Raw genomic sequence first — 15,513 nt, 5'->3', positions numbered from 1 at the left:
AGAGATGAGGTTTTTCCATGTTGGTCAGGCTAGTCTCGAACTCCGGACTTCAGGTGATCTGCCCACCTCAGCCTCCCAAAATGCTGGCATTATAGGCGTGAGCCACTGCGCCCAACTGAGAATTCTAAGGCTAGTCTTAAGCTGGTGTATTTTGTGCTATGAATTTGTTTATCTTTAGGCTAAAACATGGGCTTAGAACACCTGAAGCCTATTTTTCGTTTTTGTTTTTTTTTGTTTTTTTTTGTTTTGTTGTTGTTATTGTTTTGAGACAGAGTCTCGCTCTGTCGCCCAGGCTGGAGTGCAGTGGCCGGATCTCAGCTCACTGCAAGCTCCGCCTTCCGGGTTCACGCCATTCTCCTGCCTCAGCCTCCCGAGTAGCTGGGACTACATGCACCCGCCACCTCACCCGGCTACTTTTTTTGTATTTTTTTTAGTAGAGACGGGGTTTCACCATGTTAGCCAGGATGATCTCTATCTCCTGACCTCGTGATCCGCCCGTCTGGGCCTCCCAAAGTGCTGGGATTACAGGCTTGAGCCACCGTGCCCGCCAAGCCTGCTTTTCAAGACGACCCAGCAAGCTGGTCACTAACAAACTTGGCTTCAGGTCCCTGAAACAAAGAGAAAAACTGGCTGAAGTCCCTGCCTTGTTGTATGTCCTCAGGAGCTTGATCTTTTAACCGTGTGGTGGTGCTTTCTTTTGGTTTCCGCCTTCAGGGAACAGGAATTTTAAGGTTCATGTCATAGTTAGCTCTAAAAATCATATAAAATAATTAAAAACATTTTCAATCTCAAAATTACCTACTCTGGGCTTCTTCTGGTGGGGGGCGGAGGTGGTTGGCGGGGGCAGGAGTAGAGACTGTCCTGTACTGTAACTCAGTAGTTAAGGTTTTGCACTTTCACGATAACTGTGCAGATTCAATTCTCCACCTAGGAAGTAAGTCATTTCTGGTTTAGTATCTGAGTGACCTTGTCTATTCTCTTCTCCTCCATGGACTGTCTTAAATTTTCCTTTCTCTAAGCACCTAGGAGGTTACCTTTGTTCAAGTTGAGAAGCTAGAAATATTGGCCGCTTGGCATGGCTAAAGTCGGGTAATAAGAGATCTGAAAGGATTTTTTTTTTTTCTTTGAGATGGAGTCTGGCTGTGTCGCCCAGGCTGGAGTGCAAGCTTCTCCTCCCGGGTTCACACCATTCTCTTGCCTCAGCCTCCCAAGTAGCTGGGACTACAGGCGCCCGTCACCACCCCGGCTAATTTTGTTTTTGTATTTTTAGTGGAGATGGGGTTTCACCGTGTTAGCCAGGATGGTCTCTTATCTCCTGAAGTCGTGATCTGCCTCCCTCGGCCTCCCAAAGTGCTGGGATTACAGGTGTGAGCCACCGCACCCTGCTGAGATCTGAAATGATTTTTTAAAAGAGCACTACGGTTAAAAGTCAGCTTAATTAAAAGTGGATGAACAAGCTATAGGTATATTTAAAAGGCCTTTATGTTTTTCTCTTCTTGGAACTTGTTTCTCTGGAAAAGTTTTTTTTCTTCTCAGTCAACTGAATTATGTTTCTCTCTTTCTATTGTCTTGCCACTCTTAATGCACACACGAGAGGCCCTAAAATAACTTCTGGTAGCCTGGGACTCCTTGGGAAAAACAGAGGAGGCACCCTGTTTTGGGAAAAAAAACTTCTGTTTTTCTCATGAAACCCTGGAAATTAAAAGCAGGTAAATCCCTCTCAAAATCAAAGGTTCTGTTCTGTTTTGCATTGTGTTATCTGATGGTTTTGAGTTTTGGGGGGTATCAGAAATTACTTCACATTATGAGAGAGTGTTGGTGTGTAATAACTAGGTAGGAAATATACTTTAAGGGATAGCTAATAGTAGTTATGGAGGGACACTTGACCAAATCTTTGCACATTTGGATGAGAGAAGCATGCTTTTGTCCACCTGGAAGATAAGGAAACACCTCTACTCTGAATGGGAGATGGGAATCCCATGAGGGATGGGCTGATTACAAAATGGGCTCATTGGATTTGGGTTGCCTTGCAATGCAATGCAGAGTAGAAGTACTGCTCTGTCTTCTCCCGTACTATTTCCCTCCTTTTGGGGATCCAGGAACCAGTGTAAAATGACACTCTTGCTTCTGGGGATCTGTCTTTGCCTTCAGCTGCTTCTTTGCTGCTTATTTGGTCCAGAAAGGCATGCTTTTCTGGCCCTGATCCTCTATGGGCTCCACCCTGAAGCCAGTCATCTAATTAAAAAACTGGCAAATGAAAAATCTTACAAGCGCTGGATCTTCTGTCTATGTATTTATATATGTTGTATGTTTATATATAAAAGAACTCTAATTAATTGGCTTGGAAAAATAAGTGCTTAAATCAAATAGTTTGTCAGAAAAATAGGAATTTTAATGCCTTTTTGTTCACATGACTTTAGTAATCTTTAGGAAAAGACAGTTTTAAAGATTATTGGTAATATAAAATGCCTTGAAAATGTAGATATTTGGTCTAAATTAAGGTCAGATGTCAAATTTGCTAAATGCTTCAAGGTCACACTGTTTCTTTGACTTTTGAAAACTGTTCAATCTGGGGACATGTTGAATTAGCCATGCCCCCTAATTATACAAGGAAGATTATAAAGAAAGAGATTTTATATAAGAAAGGATCTTATATGGTAAATTCTTGTCCTAAAGTAAAATGACTGTTTTTTTAAAAGGAGGGATGTTTAGGGCAAGTCAGAAAGTCCAAGAATATTTCATATGGTCTGTGTAAGTCATAAAAGGATTTGTGCAAGGAAATTTATGTGAGAAATGTACATTTCAAAGGTTGTTAGACCACCTCAATGCTTCATAAAATGCCACTATCACTCTTATTGTAAAACTTGCCTGCTTAAGTAAGGTAAGTCCTGGGACATGTGGAGTTAGCCACAGCCCCTAGCTATGCTGGAGAGTGAGCTATTACATGCACTTCTGCCTGGTGTGTCCTAGGCTAGGCTCCACACCTAGTACATAATTAAAACCTCAAATTTACCAAGGTTTTCATCAAAAATAGAAGTTGCTAAGAGTTAACATTATAACATGTAATTAAAATTACTAAAGAAACAATTTTACATGAAAGGTGTGAAAAGAAAGTAAATAGTATTTTGGTGAAAGATTATAAGAAGTTGTAGGATTTTTTTCTGCCTAGAATAAAGTATTAAAGAATTGTTTTAAGTAAAACAATATCTAAAGGTTTAAAGAAGTTGTGGAAGATTTATAAAAATTAATTGTAAGAGATTCTGTGTGTGAACATACTGGCTAAACTTAAAAGAGTATTATTCAGTTTTTCTGTAAGTTAAACATTGGAAGAGAAGCACAACAGATTTTTCTTAGAGCATTAATCTGCTGTTTTGCAAAAAATGTAAAGGGTTATAAAAGGTTTATAAGACTATTACCTTGTGGTTAAACATTAAAATTGATTAAATATGTCTATAAGGTTTTATGAAAAATTGGGTTTAACATAGTACATTAATGTAAAGGTAAAATTTGGCTTATTTGGTATAAAATCATACAGGAAGCATTATCAAATGTGAAATAGTGTTTTGCTTTCTTTGGACTGCATTTGCATAAATGTTTTATTGGTATATGTTTCAAAGTTATGGGAAACTCCTATAATTCTAACATGAATTAGTGTATGTTGTTAATAATTATAATTATTATGTAAAATTTTGTGTGCCACAGAAGTAACTAAATTTTGTTATCAATTTTGGCTTTAATAGTGGCTAGAACTTTTTATCATCCACAGACAACTGTTGGCTTGTTTTAATCCTCTTTAGAAGGTGGTTTATATAACCAACTATAGAACTCTTGCAAGCATTCTTAAATGCAGGTACAATGGCTCATGCCTGTAATCCCAGCACTTTGGGAGGCCGAGGTGGGTGGATCACCTGAGGTGGGGAGTTTGAGACCAGCCTGACCAACATGCAGAAACCCCATCTCTACTAAAAATACAAAAATTATCTGGGCGTGGTGGTGCATGCCTGTAATCCCAGCTACTTGGGAGGCTGAGGCAGGAGAATCACTTGAACCTGGGAGGTGGAGGTTGCGGTGAGCCGAGATTGCACCATTGCATTCCAGCCTGGGCAACAAGAGCAAAACTCCATCTCAAAAAAAAAAAGCAGGTTTTTTGATAACTTTGGAGATTGTGACATCAGAATAAAAGAAAAAACTTTCAGAACTCTCATAGAGAACTGAAATATTCATAACTATTGAACGGAAGTTAACTACATGGCCTAAACTAAAGAAGTTTAGTCTTTTCAACTTTGCTTAAAACGTTGCTGATCCTTTGTTTTGTTTTTCAGAGTCAAGGAAACTTTTGAGCTATTTACAGCTTTTAACAGTTGAGTATACTCCTATGAACAAAATTTGGAGCATATTCATTTCTCTCTACCAGATTTTTCCAGAATTTGGAAACTAGTTGTGAGTATTCTTAACTTATGGCAACATAGTTATTTGCACAGGTGCAATGAGAATCTGTTTTCCTTTGTAACAGGACACAATTGGAGAAATTGGTTATTTTGCCAAGGCCTTGACTGGAATAGTGTGTTTTCCTTTAGGGAATTTAACTTAACTTATAGAGCCACTAAAAACCCTTGGGGAACTGGCCTCATACCTTGCCTACAACAATCCCTGTACAGGGTTTCTAATATATGGTAAGTAAAGAATGTAACTTTCTCACAGGTCTGGGAGCCCCAAGTTATCTCCTCAAAAGGAGAGGAATTTACCCAACTCATAGGTATTTGGCAGGGCTTGACTTTTAAAAAGTCTTATCTGAGATTCCTTATAAAACAGAGTTCCATCAAAGATAATTAAAAAGCCTATATGAAAAATAATTATTCTTGCTGTATTTTATACAAATAATCAGGCCAAGTATAATAAAGCAAATCAGTCTTACTATAATTTGTCTTTAGTAAAACTGGGAAACTGGAGTGAGAAATATTATGTTTCAAAAACTATGGTACACTTGTTATTAAATTCTAGTTTCATTAGTGGTTTTTAAGTTTATTTCTGCAATTTAGGCTGACCCTGCTTATTCCTATAAACCAAACAGTGATCTCTGACTGCTGCTCAGAAGAAACAAGAGGGATGGGTTATATAAAAATCTGGAACAGTATTCTAATCTGGGCACATTACAATTAGCTAACAACTCTGTATCAGCTTAGTTCCAGTAGTTGCCCAGTTCATGAAAAGCCTTCTAATTTAATTTACCTGGAATAACTTTACTTATTTTGCTTTAGTCTTGTGGAATATACTGCTGTTACACTCTTTGTGTAGGAATATGGGACAAGCTTACTGAATGTTTTCTTAAATTATACACTTAATAATCTTCCAGATATCACCTTTTGTTGAAACTCAAGAGTTATGAATGGACCTTACCATACTGATGCTTTCTGACTGAGCTCCTCTCCACCCTGAATGCAAGAGACCCCTCATAGTTAGGCAGGAATACCACTGCCCCTATTCAGCCTGAAGAAGTTACAGAAGGTGGACCTTCATCCTTCTGTAACCCTTAGGATTAAGAGTTGTCTTACAAAAGGGAGGGGGGAAATGTCAGAGGCAAGTGAACCAGAGCAACTCCATCTTAAATAGGAGCTGAGTAAAATAAGGCTGAAACCTACTGGGCTGCATTCCCAGACAGTTAAGGCATTCCAAGTCACAGGATGAGACAGGAGTTCAGCACAAAATACAGGTCATAAAGACTTTGCTGATAAAACAGGTTGCAATAAAGGAGCTGGCCAAAACCCACCAAAACCAAAGTGGTGATGAGAGTGACCTCTGGTTGCCCTCACTGCTACGCTCCCACCAGCACTGTAACAGTTTACAAATGCCATGGTAACATCAGAAGTTACCCTATATGGTCTAAAAAGGGAAAACATGAATAATCCACCCCTTGTTTAGCATATCATCAAGAAGCAACCATAAAAATGGGCAACAAGCAGCCCTTGGGGCTGCACATTCTATGAAGTAGCCGTTCTTTTATCTCTTTATTTTCTTAATAAACTTGCTTTCACTTTGCACTATGGACTCTCCCTGAATCCTTTCTTGTGTGAGAGCCAAGAACCCTCTCTTGGGGTCTGGACTGGGACTCCTTTTCTGTAACAACACCACCATCCATTTGTAATACAAGTTGGGAACCCAATAACATCATTGATCTTCTTCTTTCTCTCCCCAGTTTGTCACTGAGTCTTGAGGAGTGGACATTTTTTTTTTTCTTTTTAAAAGAGGTTAAATGCAGAAATAGAAATCTAAATTAACCTTTCATGCAGGCAGTTACTGATGAGTCTGATGTTGAATCATGGGCTAATACACAACATTCTATGCTGGATTGTCTTCCTCTCCTTCTACCTTGCCCCTCTTCCCCTTGAAATTTCTTCCTTTATCATTTGGGAGGAAATACCCTCCTGGAGGCTCAGTAGGAAGTCCATTGTTTCCTAATACCTCACCACCTTTGTTTTTGGATATAGTTGTTTTCAGAGTGAGAATCAGGATGTGAGCAAAAGCATGTGTTTTTGGATATAGACTCAAAGCCAGGTAAATAGTTGTTTTCAGAGTGAGAATCAGGATGTGAGGAGCAAAGGTATGTGAGGTCCTCAGTTGAGGCCTCGTGAAGGAGAACAGATGGTTTTACGTTGCCAGAGTTCCCTCTGGTTCCTTAAGTTCCCAAACATGAGTCTTTGAGGATGTCTGGTACGTCTTTCTGGAATGCATGAGTTAATTGGCCAGTCTGGGGATGTCTGTCATATTTGTAAGAAGGTACCACAATTTATGACTCTGTGAACTATTTGGCTTTATGCACGTTTAGCATATAAACTCCTATTTATAGCAAAAGACTTACTATGGCTTCATTATTCACTCCTTAAAAGATGTTTTGCTTATGAAGTTACTCCAAACAGTGTAATAAAGACCTTTTCAATGCAATTAAAATATATTTTGATTTACAAACACACATTTCAAAGGCAGATATCTTCTGCTGTGTCAAGTGATATATATGGGGCGGAAGGAAGGACAAATGAGCAGCCCCTGCATTGTTGGAAGAATCATATGTATACACACATTGAAAAAGGAGAAAAAAAGCTTTCTTTTAAAAGCTGATTGATGCAAATCAGTTTATAGAACCAAATCCAATTTCTAAATCCATACTATCTTCATTGTTTATGGTGTACAAATCTCTTTCTACAGTTTAATATGAACATAAATAAATGCAGTAAAGTTATTTACTTATATTTTCTTTTCCTTGATGTTTTGAGCTCTGCGATAGCATAAAATCTCAGCATACAAAAGTTCTTAAGTGAAATGTCCTTTAAAAATTCCTAGCCTCACTTAATGACATATAAATGGTTACAATACAAGCACTGGCTTTTTCCCATAAGACATACATTTTTCCTCTTACACAGGACCACCCATGTTCTGATTTGATCCTAGCCATAAAGCAACAGGGAACAATTTTGCCTGGCTGCAGTAGTTGGCTCAGCCATCATGCCCATCCTTGCACAAAGCCAGACTGGAATCTTCATTCTAACATGAATACTAGGTTACCTTTCTCTTCCCAGGCCATACATCCTTTTGACTAGCTTTCTCCATGTATGAACACCAAAAAGCCTCCTGGTGGTGGGGATGATTGAGGAGCAGGGAGATAAAAACACACTAGATAAATCTCATTTTACAAATTATGAGGAAATCTGGGCTCTAAACTCTAATACAACATAAACTAGCTTATCCCCTTGGATTTTTATATAATTTTCTAGGGCCTTATATCTCATATTTACTAGTTTTAGTGATGTTAATGCTTATGGATGTGCATGGACAGAGCTATCTGATGGGTTTATATGGAGGCTAACTCTAAAACACATACCAGACTGAGACTGACGCTTTAACAATTCCAATAGACTTTCCAGGAAAAACCTCTTTCTAACCCAGAAAATCCCATCCTCTAATTTTTCTTTCATTGAGCTCCATCTAATGGCAATTGCATGCTTTTCAGCAAGGAGGGAAATTCATGGCTTCCAGGTAAACGGTAAACTCTCTCAAGGGTGTCAAGGGAGCTGAGTTTGGGCTTTCTCAGTAACAATAGTAAGCCTTGGGGTTTATCATTTGCTGCATCAGGATTTTACTGATTGGATTGATTTCAGTTCAGGCGCACAGAGAAAGTCAATGCAAGAGAAAGAATGTGCTTTAACTTAATCATATCATAAAGCAACATATCCCTGGTGCACAGCTCCAAGACACATTTGTCAGAGCCGTCCAGCTGTTCTAAATGCCAAGTCAGATAAGGAAATAGCTGACTTGAGACAGAAAACTCCAGGCAGCCTCTAGAACAGCCCTTTACTGCATTGTTTTATAACACTGAGGCAATGTAGAAATGTGCAGAAAATGCACACGGCAGTGGGTATGCATTTCAAGATGAAAACAGTAAGAGCAAAGATCTATGCCTCATTGGTCACTATACTGCTCATAGGAGTGGAGAGACCTGCAGTAACTGTTCCAAGGCTGTCATTCAGTAGCTGCTGAATGCACGCTCTGCTGAGTCACTGGCCTTGGCAAGTCATGTTGGCTGGGACCTGGTAGGCAGGTGATAGAGAAAAAAAAACTGCTCTTTAAACTTAGCTGCTCTTTAAACTAAGTTAGTTCATTTTATAGGACACACTTTTAATTTTAGTTCATCTCTTTACTTCTTATGTTTGAGCCACTCAAACAATATTATGAATATATTTACTTATAAATGTCTTGAGTAATTACAAATAATCAGTCTCCAGGGAGAAGGAGACTTTGACTTTTTCTTCCCTCCCACCAAATGTGTAGGTACATGCAGACACACGCATGCACACATACACACACAGATGTATACACACACACTTACAACTGCCTGCCTAGGGAGAATTTGTGTTTTTTCCTCATAAATGCTGATTTGCAGAAATGAAAGAATCCAATCCTAGATATGGAATAGTACAGAAAAAATGAGTAAGACCCATCCTAGGCACCCCTGTCCCATGTCTGTGACTAAAGGCCTCTCTTGTGCACAGCGCTGTCCTTGCATTCAGCGTGAACTCAGGCTACCATTCGAGGTGGGTTCCTCTAGGAAGCATTGCCAGCTCCCACCTCAGGCCTTTACACCAACTTGTCTAATTGGAAAGATTTTCTATCCTCTGAGTGAGCCAAAAAGTATTTCCGCTGAAAGGCTGTGAAAGGTGGGAATGATACATCCGGAAGCAGCTGTTTGAGTTCCAAAACACCCATCAGGCCAGCTGGAGGTCCCTTTATTATCTCTTTGTTATTGAGATGAAGTTGCTCCTTATAGAAGAAACTGGCTTCTCAAGGGCATTGCATTTCAAGTGTCTTACTATATTTACCCATGTCCAGTAGGAGTGACTTTGCTCTTCCAGTCAAAGGTGACTGATGATCACAATGCCTTGAATATAAAACATGACCTAAGGGCTGGAATTACAGTAAAAGAGAGGCCCCAAATGCAGTCATATATCTCCATTTCAATGAATTTAGGATCATCCTCCTAGCTCCCCAAACCAGATACTTCTTTAATATCTCTGCTACTATTTTGTTTTTTTGGCTATAATTTTTTGTTAAGAAGGAAATTCTTGTCCTGGACAGTCTTCTCCTAGAGGGCAGTAGAATAGCAATTTCTCTAAGGAAATCAGGATTTAAAGAGAGAGAGAAAGTCTCTGTGTCCTTCTATACTGATCTTCTTGTCTACCTTCGAAGTGCCAGATTGTTGCTCAGGAGGAGTTCATAGCATCAGAGGAACTGATCCTTCGCTTATAACCTTACTTCTTTACCCCTCCACAGAAGGCAAGCTCCAAAAGGATTCATTAGCATGCAGATTCCCTTATAACCAACACCCATACTATGTCTCAGACCTAATGGTAATAAGGCGGGCCCATAATCCTCTTCCTTCCCTGAAACAGGGGAAGGTATATTTCCTCAATTCTTCTCATTCATCCACCCACCGGGAAGATTTCAGATTGGCCTAGAAATAAAAGGCTCAGGATATGAGACAATAACACTTAAGCCCTGCTATTCTTCCGACGGCCACAATTCAACAGTGTTTAGGATTGACTGTGCCATCTTATCAGATATTCATTCAGCCTCAAATAACAGAGCTGTCCCAAGAATGGCTTACATTCCTGAGGGTTATTTCCCAGAAACTTGCAGTTTATTTTATTGTCTGCAACTGTATCACCCCTCCAACTCTGAGAGAGTCTAGGAAGTTGAGATTTTTAGTCAGGAACATTGTTACTTTGAAAAATATGAATAAGGTGTTTGGACGAACGGAGGCAAGATGGTGCACTTCCGGATTCTTCTTTACCAACTTTTCCCGCGGGCGGGAAAATGCAGCCGGCGACCTGGGAAGGTGCAGACCAACCGGGCATGCCCCAGGTGAGGTCAATCCAAAGAGACCAAGATTACCTGGTCGCACCTGCGGAACGCCCCCCGACAGGCCCGTGCCCGGCCTGTTGCCCTCCCACTCCTGGAAAAGCCGCTCTGGACGGACGCCACGTGCGGACTTCCCAGCCCCACTCCTGTCGGGATGTCGGGACTGTATCAGGAACCCCGCCCGCCCGAGAGCCCCACTGGGGGACTCTGTCGGCCTTCTTTGCCGGAGGCTGACAGACCTCTCCCCCACACCTTAGTGACCAAAATAAATTTGCAGTTTTGCTCCTACCCTTGCCTACTCGCTGGTTCTTTTGTGCCCACTCTGGTGGTCTTAGAAAAAACAAATCATAAGGAAGCTGGGGGAAGGGGACTGAATTTTGGATAAGGAAATAGTAACTCACGACTGCTACAATTCCAGCATTCATTGTGCTTGGAAAATAGTAAGTTACACATATGTATTAAATGAGGCCCTAAGATGTTAAAACAAAGCATGATCAAAGTCAGAGAACTTATCCTGAAATGATTAGCCCTTTGGGGATGTTACATGTGACTAAGAATGTGTACCCAAGAAAGTTTTATGGGCATAGAGTTAAGCATAAAAATCAAATAACTGATTCAGTTCTACTTCATCCTTGCCTCACTCTGTGAAACACAGAAAGAGAGAGAGAAAACTCAGAATAGGTCTTTAATATGATTCTAGCCATTCTTATAGTAGTGTTATAGCTCTCAAAGTTACATGGACCTTGACATTAGCTCTTTCCTCAATTATGTTTATGAATTCCAAGGGTAATGGTCCTCACCATGTTTCAGATCTGATATCATGTCTATCACTTCATAGAAAGCATCTCAAAAAAGGTACATGACTCATTGTTATTGCCTTGGGAGAGACTTCATTATTTAGCACCTTAATTACAGATGAGTTTTCATATAACAGAGGTGTCCGATGATGTCTTGGACTTCAATGAAACCTTGACAATTCACTTCAACAAGGTTTGTGATGCATCAACTGTATTCCAAGGACTGTGATTGGCCCTGAGAATATAGAGAGGGATTATACACTGCTTCTCTCCTCAAGCAGTTAATTATCCAGTGGTGAGAGATTCCTGATACGGTGAGCATTATCACAGTGGGCAAGTATGATGCTATAAGATGCTGATGGAACTAACCTCATTTGGAAAAGTATTCTCCAGGGTTGTTAGAAAGATCTGAGGTGGGTCTTGGGGCACAGCAGGACTTTATCAAGTAGGAGGTGGTTGAAAATTGCATCTTTTTGCATTTAATTCATATTAAAATCTTTACATTAGCACCAGGCAAGAAAGAAATGCCAGGTATGAAAGAAGTCTGTGTTTGGGAGAATAAAAGTTTGAATTTGAATTAAAATCATGCCTTTAAAGATGATTACTAAACTTGCTGAAGATATAGTCATTAGGCACATCACTGCCACAAAACTAAAGAATGTGAAAAAGATTTTGCAGACTGATAAAACTTTCCAAAGACTAAAGATATAAACTCTCTTTTCCCTTGACCTTTGATGCAGAAAGTTGAGAGTCACAGGCAACCTTCCCATAAATTTGTAATTGTGAGTTGGGAATTGCCATTTGGTGCCTTGGAGAGCAAAACATTACCCAAACTAAGGATTCTCAGATTATAGTCTGCTTAAATGATTTCAAAATACTTAAAAGGATATTTAAAAATTAAGTCAAGTATCTAGCAATTTTCTTCATAATGCAAAATGCTCAGATGTTTATAGAATTTACATTTGGAAAGTTGGAAAGGAGGTAAAAAGCATTGTGACCCAAATCTTCAGACTGAAGCTTTGCCCCTGCTAGGAGAGAACAGCTGCTTCTGTGACAGTCTAAGAAAGAATTCATGCCCCCTCCAACCTCTACTCTAATCTCTTTTCTCTGACTAACATCAGGGGAGCAGAGATAATCTAGCTCAGAAGTCACATGGAGGTTGATGTTACAAGAGACCAAATATCCAAACTGTAGTCAATCAAAGCACATGATATGGTTGTAGATGACTGACCCAATTGGAGCTTAAAATGATAGTACAGGCGAGATGCCTTGGCACTCTGTGTATAATAGTTAGATATTTTATTCCCTCCTAGATACTCTGTGTTGCTGTTTGTTTTTTAAACTCCAGTCAGCTTGGAAGTTTCAAGTTGTGTTTTTTCGTTTTTCAAAGCTCTGATGTGTGTTCCACATAGAGGTATCCAGATTTAGCACATCTTTGGCTTGAGAGAGCGTGCTAAATGTTTTATAGCATATTTACTGTGGTGTTACTTTAACTTAGTTGTGGGTTGCAACCGAGCATGGCACAACTGCTTGTTTCATTGTGTGTGTGTGTGTGTGTTCTTTTGCACTGCTTTTCGCCTCTTCATGGGAAATTTATACACAAGCCAGGCTGATGATTGGTTCCCTAGTGAGAATAGCTCACACTTGCCTCTGGGAATGTAGGAAATGGAGCAACCTCAGTGTCTCTCAAAATAAGTTAAGCATTTATACATAACTTGTGTCCAAATGTTATCAGACAATTAAGACAAAAGGACATTTCAATATAATGAATTGAAATTGCAGCTTTGACTTTTGAACTGGAATCATTGAAATGTCCTATCCTCCCTTAACTCTGTGTTTTATAAAAAACTAATCTATTATAGGTATGACAGATTAAGGACAACAGTCTCCCTGGGTCCTCTCCAGCAGTTCCCTTGGTGAAGGTCCTCTCCTGTGTGACCATTAATGGGCTGGAGCTCCTTAGCACTCAAATATTCCTAACTGTACCCAGAGGCCAAAGCACATGCAAGGGAACTGAGGGTGACAGATGGGGAAGCAGAAATCCTTCTCGGCAACAACCATTTCTTCTAAGAGGCATTTTTCCTGTTTGGCTGGCTCAGAGAGCATTCTATTTTTTTTTTTTCATGGAGTGTGTAGACAGCTTTCTGCAACACCTATTTTCTTGTTTATTGAAATTAGGAATCAGATGTATATGAAAAATAAAAATATTCCAAATAGGTAATTTTAAGATTTATAGACCTCAAAAATAATGTAATATCAGTCATTTAAAAAACCCATTAATTCTGGGATATTCAAATATTGCTTGATACAGAGGAGATCTCTTAAATAGAAACTTTTTTTTTTTTTGAGATGGAGTCTCCCTCTCTTACCCAGGCTGGAGTGCAGTGGCGTAATCTCAGCTAACTGCAACCTCCACCTCCTGGGTTCAAGCGATTCTCCTGCCTCAGCCTCCCAAGTAGTTGGGACTTTAGGTGCGTGCCACCACGCCCAGCTAATTTTTGTATTTTTAGTAGAAAAGGGGTTGTACCATGTTGGCCAGGCTGGTCTCCAACACCTGACCTCAGGTGATCTGTCTGCCTTGGCCTCCCAAAGTGCTGGGATTACAGGCATGAGCCACCATGCCAGGCCTTAAATAGAAACATTTTGCACGATATTTCCTTGTTTATATATGAAAATCTGATATAGATCAAACAATAATCAGCTGATTAGCAGATCGTACTATGTTGCAATTAACTCTAGCCCAAGTTAATTGTTTATTTAAATTAGGATGTTATTATCTTTACAAGGTATGTTTGCTAGGGATGCCATAACAAAGTACCACAGACAGAGTAATTTAAATACGAAAAATTTATTTTCTCATAATTTTGGAGGCTAGAAGTCTGAGATCAAGGTGTCTGCAGGGTTGATTTCTTCTGAAACCTCTGTTCCTGACTACATTATAGATGGCCATCTTCTCCCTGTGGCCTCACATTATCTTCCTTCTGTGTCCTCATCTTTTCTTATAAGGATATGAGACATTGGATTAGGGCCCACCCTAATGACCTCATTTTAACTTAATTACCTCTTAAAGACCCTATCTCTAAATATAGTAAATTCCGAGGTTAGGACTTATACGAGTTTGCAAGTTGGTGTGGCTTGGCTGTGTCCCCACTCAAATCTCATTTTGAATTGTAGCTCCCACAATTCCCATGTGTAATAGGAGGGACCTGGTGGGAGGTAATTTGATCATGGGGGCGGATCTTTCCTGTGTTATTCTTGTGATAGTCAGTAAGTCTCATGAGATCTGATGGTTTTGTAAAGGGGAGTTTCGGGGCACAAGTTCGCTTCTCTTGTCTGCCACCATGTGAGATGTTTTTTTCACCTTCTGCCATGATTGGAGGCCTCCCCAGCCACGTGAAACTGTGAGTCCATTAAGCTTCTTTCTTCTGTAAATTACCCAGTCTTGGGTATATCTTTATCAGCAGTGTGAAAATGAACTAATACAGAGGTACATAACTTATTTTCAAACACGAGGTATTAGCAAGCAAAATAAATTTGCAAATACATAAATTTTTCTAAGCTTACTACATTTCAGGCAATGGGATAATTGTTTTATGTACATATATTTCATATACTTCTTACAATGACTTGAAAAGCTAGATTGTTAGAATCTCCATTTTACAAATGAGAAAAGTTGGGCTAAAAAAGTTCATAAATGTTCTCAAATCTATAGAGAATGAATTCTCAAAACCATGTCTGTACATTATCTCCAGAAAGTGCAAAAATTACTGTTATGCTCCTGTAGGAGTGAAGGGAAATTTCCTTCTACTCTGTTTTGATAATTTGCATCTCTGGAATAAACTGACAGTAGACAGATTAACAAGAGGAAAAGCACACAAATTTATTACGTGCAAATGCCCAGGAGCCTCACAAAATAGAAAACTCAAAGAAGGGCCAGATGGCTGAAGTTTAAATAGCAATGTTTTTAAGAGACAGGGTCTTGCTCTATCACCCAGGCTGAAGCGCAGTGGTGTGATAATAGCTCTCACTGCTGCCTCAAACTCCTGGGCTCAAGTGATCCTCCTGCCTCAGCCTCCTGAGTAGCTGAGACTACAGGTGCATGCCACCATGCCAGGCTATAAGTGGTATTTTGAGCTACAGAAAGAAATAGAGGCTTAGGACTTCTTCATGTGAGATGTCAACACAAGCTGTGAAAGGGTGAGGAGAGGAAATGTATGGTAAGCAAAGGTATTTTGTTATGCAGGTAGTCTCTCAGTCCGCAGAAGAATAGGTGGTATCAGTGACCTTTAGTCTTCTTTCCTATGAGTTA

This window comes from Trachypithecus francoisi, unplaced genomic scaffold (genome assembly GCF_009764315.1).
Source record: "Trachypithecus francoisi isolate TF-2019V2 unplaced genomic scaffold, Tfra_2.0 Contig01566, whole genome shotgun sequence".
Taxonomy (NCBI): Eukaryota; Metazoa; Chordata; class Mammalia; order Primates; family Cercopithecidae; genus Trachypithecus; species Trachypithecus francoisi.
The sequence above is the reverse complement of the archived record's forward strand: the minus strand, read 5'-3'. Positions refer to the sequence as shown.